The 7081-nt window shown below is 48.3% G+C and overlaps 1 protein-coding gene across 1 annotated transcript in view; it reads right to left on the bottom strand.

Moving 5' to 3' along the window:
• The window catches only part of FRMD4B (FERM domain containing 4B), a 322217-nt gene extending 317808 nt beyond the window's left edge, over window positions 1-4409 (bottom strand). The window contains exon 1 of the mRNA XM_042929953.1: window positions 4050-4409. The gene's annotated coding sequence lies outside the window, so the exon portion shown is untranslated. The remainder of the gene's footprint in view (window positions 1-4049) is intronic.
• Between the last annotated feature and the right edge of the window lie 2672 nt (window positions 4410-7081).

Raw genomic sequence — 7081 nt, forward strand, 5'->3', positions numbered from 1 at the left:
TCACAGAGAACAGAAATCACCTTTCACTGAGTCAGACACTTGTACGTTTCAACAAATGTGTATTTGATTTCCTCAGCATCCTTTTCCCCTTTATCCAGCAACTGTATTTATCTGGAGGTCCAGCCCTCTGCCATCCACAGTCCATGTGGTCTGGGTGAGATTCCACCACAAGGCAAAGACCTCAACTTCTGCAGAAGTCATTTGGCACAGGGCTTCCCTCCAAACCATGCCAATCAGGCCAGTCAGAACTAGTTTTGAGGCTTTTTGTTCAACACCTGGGCAAAGGAGGTCTATCCTTTTTTGTTGGACTTAAACCGAAAATCGTGTAAACTAGCAACTGCTATAGTCAGCTAGTCACCCAACAGGGACCCTATACCCAGAGGAAAAAAGAGGAAGACAGAGCTGAAGACCCAAAGAAAGAAATCAGATTCTGAAGTCATTGTTTAGCCCTGAGCAAGATGCACTTGGGGCCAGTTCTAAGTATGTATCTTTCAGTAATCTGAACCTGTATATATGAAAAAAATTTACATATATCTGTATAGATATGTATCTCCTAATTCCAGTTGAATTGGGTGTTTGTCACTTATTATGAAAATACACCCTGTGGCAGTAGCTTTCCACTTTTTAGACAGCAACTCATGGTAAGAATTACATTTTATACTGCAACCCAGAATGTGCATGCAGCCCCAGATACAGAACTGACTCAAAGTTTCATGAAACTACAGAACACTTACTAACATATGACGATGCTGATATTTTCTGTCCTGTTATACTTTAAAAAAAAATACTGGTTGCAGCCCACTAAATCGATTTCATGACCTTCATTTTAATGTTTATTTATTTTGGAGAGAGACAGAGCTAGCGGGGGAAGGGGTGGAGAGAGAGGGAGACAGAGAATCCAAAGCAGGCTCTGTGCTACCCACACAAAGCCCGATGCGGGGTTTGAACTCATGAACCGTGAGATCATGACCTGAACTGAAACCAAGAGCTCAACCGCCTGAGCCACCCAGGCGGCCCTCATGAACTTCATTTTAGAAAACACTGCTTTGTGCGATTAGCTTAAAAAAGGATCGTACCAGAAAAAAATGAGATAAGAAACATCATGATAATTTTGGTCAATCTGATCATTGAGGAAAATAGGCTTTGGCCCCTAAATCAAGCATCTAGCAATAGAAAACTGCTACCTTACCGTTTCTGACTACCTAGGACACATGTTTACCAGAAGAGGAAAGAGAAATCTTAATGACCCAGAAATAAATAAATTACTTTTTTAAAAAAGCATCTTCTAAAACAAAATAAAAATCATATCTAAAAAGAGAGAGATGAGAGATACATTGAGAAAAAAAGAGAGAGAGAGAGACAGTCTTAACTGGTCTTAACTGGTGAGCTGAGTTATATGATTTATTTATCTATAGGCTGAAGATAGCAATTCCAGTGAGCCTCAGCAGTTACTGAGTATGTAAAAATAATGTGTTCATGATAAGATCAGATCTCTGGGGCAGATGTAGAGGGAGGCAGGGACATAGGAAGAGAGAGGGAGGAAGGGAAAGAGATGGAGGGAGGGAGGGAGAGAGAGAGAGAGAGAGAGAGAGAGAGAGAGAGAGGTCACTTGCAGTGCAAGCATCAACCCTTCACTGATGTGTGTACTGGTGTGTAAGATAACTATGAAGAGTTCCTGAAATTTTAGACAATCACTGCAGGCTCTGTATAAGACAGGGTATTTTTTTAACTGTTTTCCATGTACCTTATTTGTATTGTCAGTTAGCCAAAACTTCCTTTTTGTCTGCTCAAAGCAATGCAGAATCTTGATTAAATCTGTGAAATCAAATGGAGAACAAGGATTCTCATGCTGGCTAGAAACAGGCCAGTGACGACAGTAAACAATACTGAGAAAACTTTAGCTGCTTTTACACTCTGGAGTGGCTGTAGCTTTAACTCCCCCGAAATTATTCTACATTATTAGGCTCAAGCACAACTGTCTGCCTGTTTGAGAAGTCAAGAACTGTCCTGCCACTAAGAGGAAAATTTACTCATCTCCAAGCAGGGTGAGGTTTAAGGCAATCACTTGCATAACCCAGGAGAAGCGACTTCTGAGATTTTCCCAGCAATAATGAAACTCAAACCTCACTAAAATGGCATTTTAGGTAGATTTCTTCATTTTCCCTCATTATATTTTTCAAATACATTCCACCTGCATTACTGAATTTAAGCAACCGAAGTGTCTGATTAATATTTGCAGATGTCATAAAGAAGTGATTAACCTCTCCTGGGCAATAAGTCCTTGGAATTGCCTGAATTCTTCTGGCCCTCTTTTAGGAAATGTAAGCACTGTTCAAACGTGTGTGTGTGCGTGTGTGCGTGTGTGTGGTTGTGCTTTACTTGTTATTACAAAATTCTCAGATACATAAAAAAGAAAAAAGCATCATAGACTTATCAATATAACCATCACCTAGTTTGTGACATTTAATTTAGAGACCAAAATATATACTGAGTATTTACTTTAGGTCAGTCACCATCATGTTATGTAATCTAATAAAAAATATATGAGGGACTTATTGTTACTACTATTATTTTCTTCCTCATCATTAATGCCATTACAGCACATCCCCTTTAGAGGCATTGTCATGGTTAAGAGCCCGGCATCTGGAATCAGATGTCTTGTAAACTCCAAATTACCAGTGTGACTTACAGCAAGCTACTTAACCTCCCTCTGCGCTCAGCTTACCACTCCATGGACTATTTATAATGCCCAAAACGTGCCCACTGGGATGCCCGACACACAATAAGCTGCCAACCACCATTCTTAACAGCATGTGTATGGCACATGAAAGTGCCGCCTGAGGAGGTTAAGTAAGGTGAAGCTGCTTTTCTTCTCCAGATATTTGATTTGGAAGCTCCACAGATGCATTCTCTTTAGGACGGGAGGCAGCATGTCAGGGATTGCCTTAAAACCTTGCACACATCCTCCAAATTGGTTGGTAAATTTCTGGGGCGAACACTAGCTAACCTTTGTGGATCCACCAGCTTTCCGGAAAGCCTGCTGCTGTCAGCACTCCGCAATCTTTCTTCTGAAGGGGCCACCTTCCAGACGCAGCCGTCTGGGCACCGGCAAGCAGACCAAGTTGGTTTGCAAAAGTTCAGAGGAGTTGGCTCTGGTATGTTTACAAGTCCTAGCAGATCGCAGGAATGTTCGGGATAATTATTACCCCACCCAGGAGCGCCCAGCCCAACCCTCTCACATCTGGAGGGAAGCGTCCACACAAAGGAGAGCGCGAGAGACCTCCTCCTGCGGCTGCTTTCTCAGGCTCGGGGAAGATTTCAGACCAGCTCTCACTCCTTTTGTCAACAACACCAACCACTGCTCAGTAGTTTCTTTCAGAGCATAGGGCATTCAATGCAAAGGAAGAGTTTACCTTCCAGTCCCAACCGAATGGCATTTCCCAAAAACATCATCTTTGTCCCCTCCCCCGACACGCGCGCGCACACACACACACACACACACGAAGGTGAAAGGTGAAATACTCCAGAAAATTGATAGAGGGCGATCCACACGCACACAGCCTTTCCAACAGAGAAGCGGCTAGGATCAGACACGCCTAGTTAAAAGGGGCAGACAAACCAAACCCCAAGTATCCTCTCCTAACGCCAGTCCTTTCCCTGCCTTTTGAAAGTATCTGGGATTCATCAGCGTTTCTCCCACCTCCCACGAACGCGCAACAACCAAAGCACATGGTCCCTGGCGGCGCGTTTACAAACCCCACCAGCGCCAACGCCTCGAAACCGCCAAACTTCCTGTCCCCACACCACCAAAGCGCTCAAAGCGCCGCGCCAAGTGCCCCAGAGCCTCCAGCGGAGGCAGCCGGAGCCCAGGAGCCGTGGGCGGGGTTTCCTGCCCGCGCGAGCGCCGGAGCCCCGCACCTCCGCTGGGGGTCCCCGGACGCGCGCTGCGCCCGAGGCGCACGCTCAGCGCCCGAGGTGGCCGCCGCTCGCGGTCGCACACCCCCCACCCCCGGCAGCAAGCTGGGCACCCCTGGCAGTCGCCCCCCTACCTGCTCTGCTGCCTCCTGGCTCTGGGGCTGCCGACCGCTACTTTATTGTCTCGGTGGCTCACCGCGCGGGACCTGGCGACCGGCTCGGAGCCAGCCGTGCAAGCAACTCCGCCCTGCGCAGCGCCTTCCCGGGCGCCTGCCTTCCTCTTCCTTCTCCTCTCGGCCCAAGCTCCTGCTCAGCACGTGAGCCGCGCGGCCCGACTCCCGGGCTCGCTGGACAGCCGGCGCCCGCCGCATCCCCGGCCCGGGGCCGCTCGTCGCCCCCGCCGCCGCTCGCCGCGCGTCCTCGCTTTGATCCACACTTAACAGCTGTGCCCCGGCCGCCTGCCTCGCGTCCTCCCGTCCTTCCGTCCTGCCCGCCCGCCCGGCCTCGCTGTCAGCCCCGGCTCCCGGCTCCTCTCTCCCCAGCTGCCCCCTCCCGCCGCCTCTCCGGGGGCTGGGGCGGCCGCTGCCAATGAGACTCGGCTGATGCGCTGTTCCGGCCCAGTCATTGTATCGGGAGGGGAGGAAGGGGAGGGGAGCGGGAGGAAGGGAGGAGGCGCCCTCGGCCCCCGCCGCGCGGCTGCGGGCTGGGCTCGCCTTCCCCGACAGAGAAAAGGCGCTGGTGCCAAGGGGCGCGGAGCGGCTGGCGCTGCCGAAAGTGGGGGAAAGGGAGGGGGCGCGAGCCCGCGCCTCTCCATCTCTGGCTCTGAGTCAGAAAAGCGCGGGGAGGGACTCTGTTCGCCTCCCAGGCTTCAAACATCCCAAGCCCTCGCTGACCTTAGAATAAAGGGGATGAGGCATGGGCGGCCGCGGGAGGCTGGGGATCTAATCTGGAACGGGAGTGGGTCTGGCTAAGGACTTCATCTGAGATTCCCGCGAACCTGGTGGCTTTTCTTGAAAGACAGAATAGGAGGAAGGAGGAAGGAGGAGAGGAGGGAAGAAGGAAGGAAAAAGGGAGAGAGGGAAGTAAGAGAGAGTAAGAAGGAAGGAGGGGGGGGGGTGGGTAGAGTAAAAAAGGGAATAAAAGCCTACTCCGTGCCTGGCGTTTTCCCTCCAGAACGGTCCTGATTCAGGAGAGTTTTATTCTGCTCTGCTCCTGCAGAAACTCCAGAGGTTAACTCAAAATAGCTGCTAAGTGACAAGACAGAGATTCCAGCTTGATCTGATACCGAGTGTGATGTGGCAAACGAGAGAAGGGTGGAGGAGGAAGGGAGGACCATTCAGGAAGTATCTGCTATTGGGATTGTCACAGCATCTCCAAATGAGTTGAGGAGTAGCGCACCGGAGGGGAGCTGCACTGTCGGGACTGAGAAAAAATAGTTCCCAAACACCCTTGCATGTGCGTCCTATTGCCAGACCACTTCTCTATATGCTATGAATTCATTCATTTTTAAAGCTAAATCTATTTTTTTTAATAATTGTCTTGAGACTACACAATTATATCATACCTCTGCACTTTGCTGAAAGTTTGGTTGATACATCAATGTCAGTGTATGAAAGAGACCAGTTCCCTAACCCTGGTTTTGGCATTTTTCCTCCTCCTCTTTTTTATTTTATTTTTTTAAAATTTTTAAATGTTTATTGCACATATGAGCAGGGGAGGCGCAGAGAGAGAGGGAGACACAGAATCCGAAGCAGGCTCTGAACTGTCAACACAGAGCCCCATGTGGAGGGGAGGGGGGGGGGCTCCAACCCACCAAACCCATCAGCTCCTAGATCAAACTGAGTTGAGGTCAGAGGCTTCACTGACTGAGCCACCCAGGTGCCCCCATCCTCTTCTTTCTCCTTCTCCTTCTTCTGCTTCTGCTTGTGTTTCTTCTGCTTCTCCTCCTCCTCCTCTTCCTCCTCTTCCTTCTCCTCCTCCTCCTCCTCTTCCTCCTCCTCCTCCTCCTCTTTCTTCTTCTTCTTCTTCTTCTTCTTCTTCTTCTTCTTCTTCTTCTTCTTCCTCTTCTTCTTCTGACAGATCACCAGCCTACAAAAGCAGGACAGGGTTGGGGAGGGAAGGCTCACTTGTTTTCCCAGGCCCTGACATAGCTGCTATGGACATGAAGTGCAAAGCAAGAACTGAATAGTAAAGGCTTGAGATGGAGTGGTGTATAATCTTACATCTGTGTGGTATGAAGTAATTAAATTTTCTTCTGGTGTTGAGTGGACTGCTTGCTTCTAATTAAATAGACTGTATTGAATGAATAACTGACATCTGTTGAGCAGCTATTACATGCCCCCAAGACCTGACCTAAGTAAGCACTTTACTTGGTATTACCCCATTTAGTTCTCCTGGGAGAAAAGGGATGGACAGACTAGAAGCCCCATGAGCTCAGGATCTACGCCGACTTTGATCAGCCCGTGCCACACAACAGTAGCTCATTCAATGTCTGTTGAATTAATGGACTTGCATTTTGCAGAGGAGAAACCTAAGGGTCAGAGAGGTTCATTGACCTGCCCAAGAATATGAAACTAGAGGTGGTTGTACCTGTCTTTGAACTCAGATCTGAAGACTCCCTCACCATTGCACAATACTGTCTGTTCCATGTGGACAGCAGCAAAGGGCCCCAGGTAAGGCAGCAGTGCAGAGAGTAATGGCTTACTCTGCCCTCATAAGTGCATGTAATGTCCTTGGAGAGAAAGTCAATACATATACCAAAGGCACTAGAGAACATCCCAGGGAATGTACAGTAAAGTGCAACAGTGCAGGGGAAATGAATAGCACAAGGCTGGCCATCCAAAAAGTGCTTGGTATATATTTGGGGGGGGGGGACTAGATGCAGACCACAATATGGAAAATGGAATGTAAGTGTTGTCATTAAGGTTGATGTGGTCAGAGTAGTCTAGAGAGTTTTCTGGAAGATGTGGGATATTTACTGCATTTTCTTGAAAATGGGAGCTCCAGGTCGGTCATATGTGGGTTTGAAACCCAACTTTTCCATTACTCAACCTAAAATAGGGATAATAATAAGGCCATCCTAATAGGGTTGTTGTAAGGATTGAATTAGTTAACACCTGTAAAGCATTTGGAATAGTGTCAGGCACATGGTAAATGCTTAATAAAT

The sequence above is a fragment of the Panthera leo genome, chromosome A2 (genome assembly GCF_018350215.1).
Source record: "Panthera leo isolate Ple1 chromosome A2, P.leo_Ple1_pat1.1, whole genome shotgun sequence".
Classification (NCBI taxonomy): Eukaryota; Metazoa; Chordata; class Mammalia; order Carnivora; family Felidae; genus Panthera; species Panthera leo.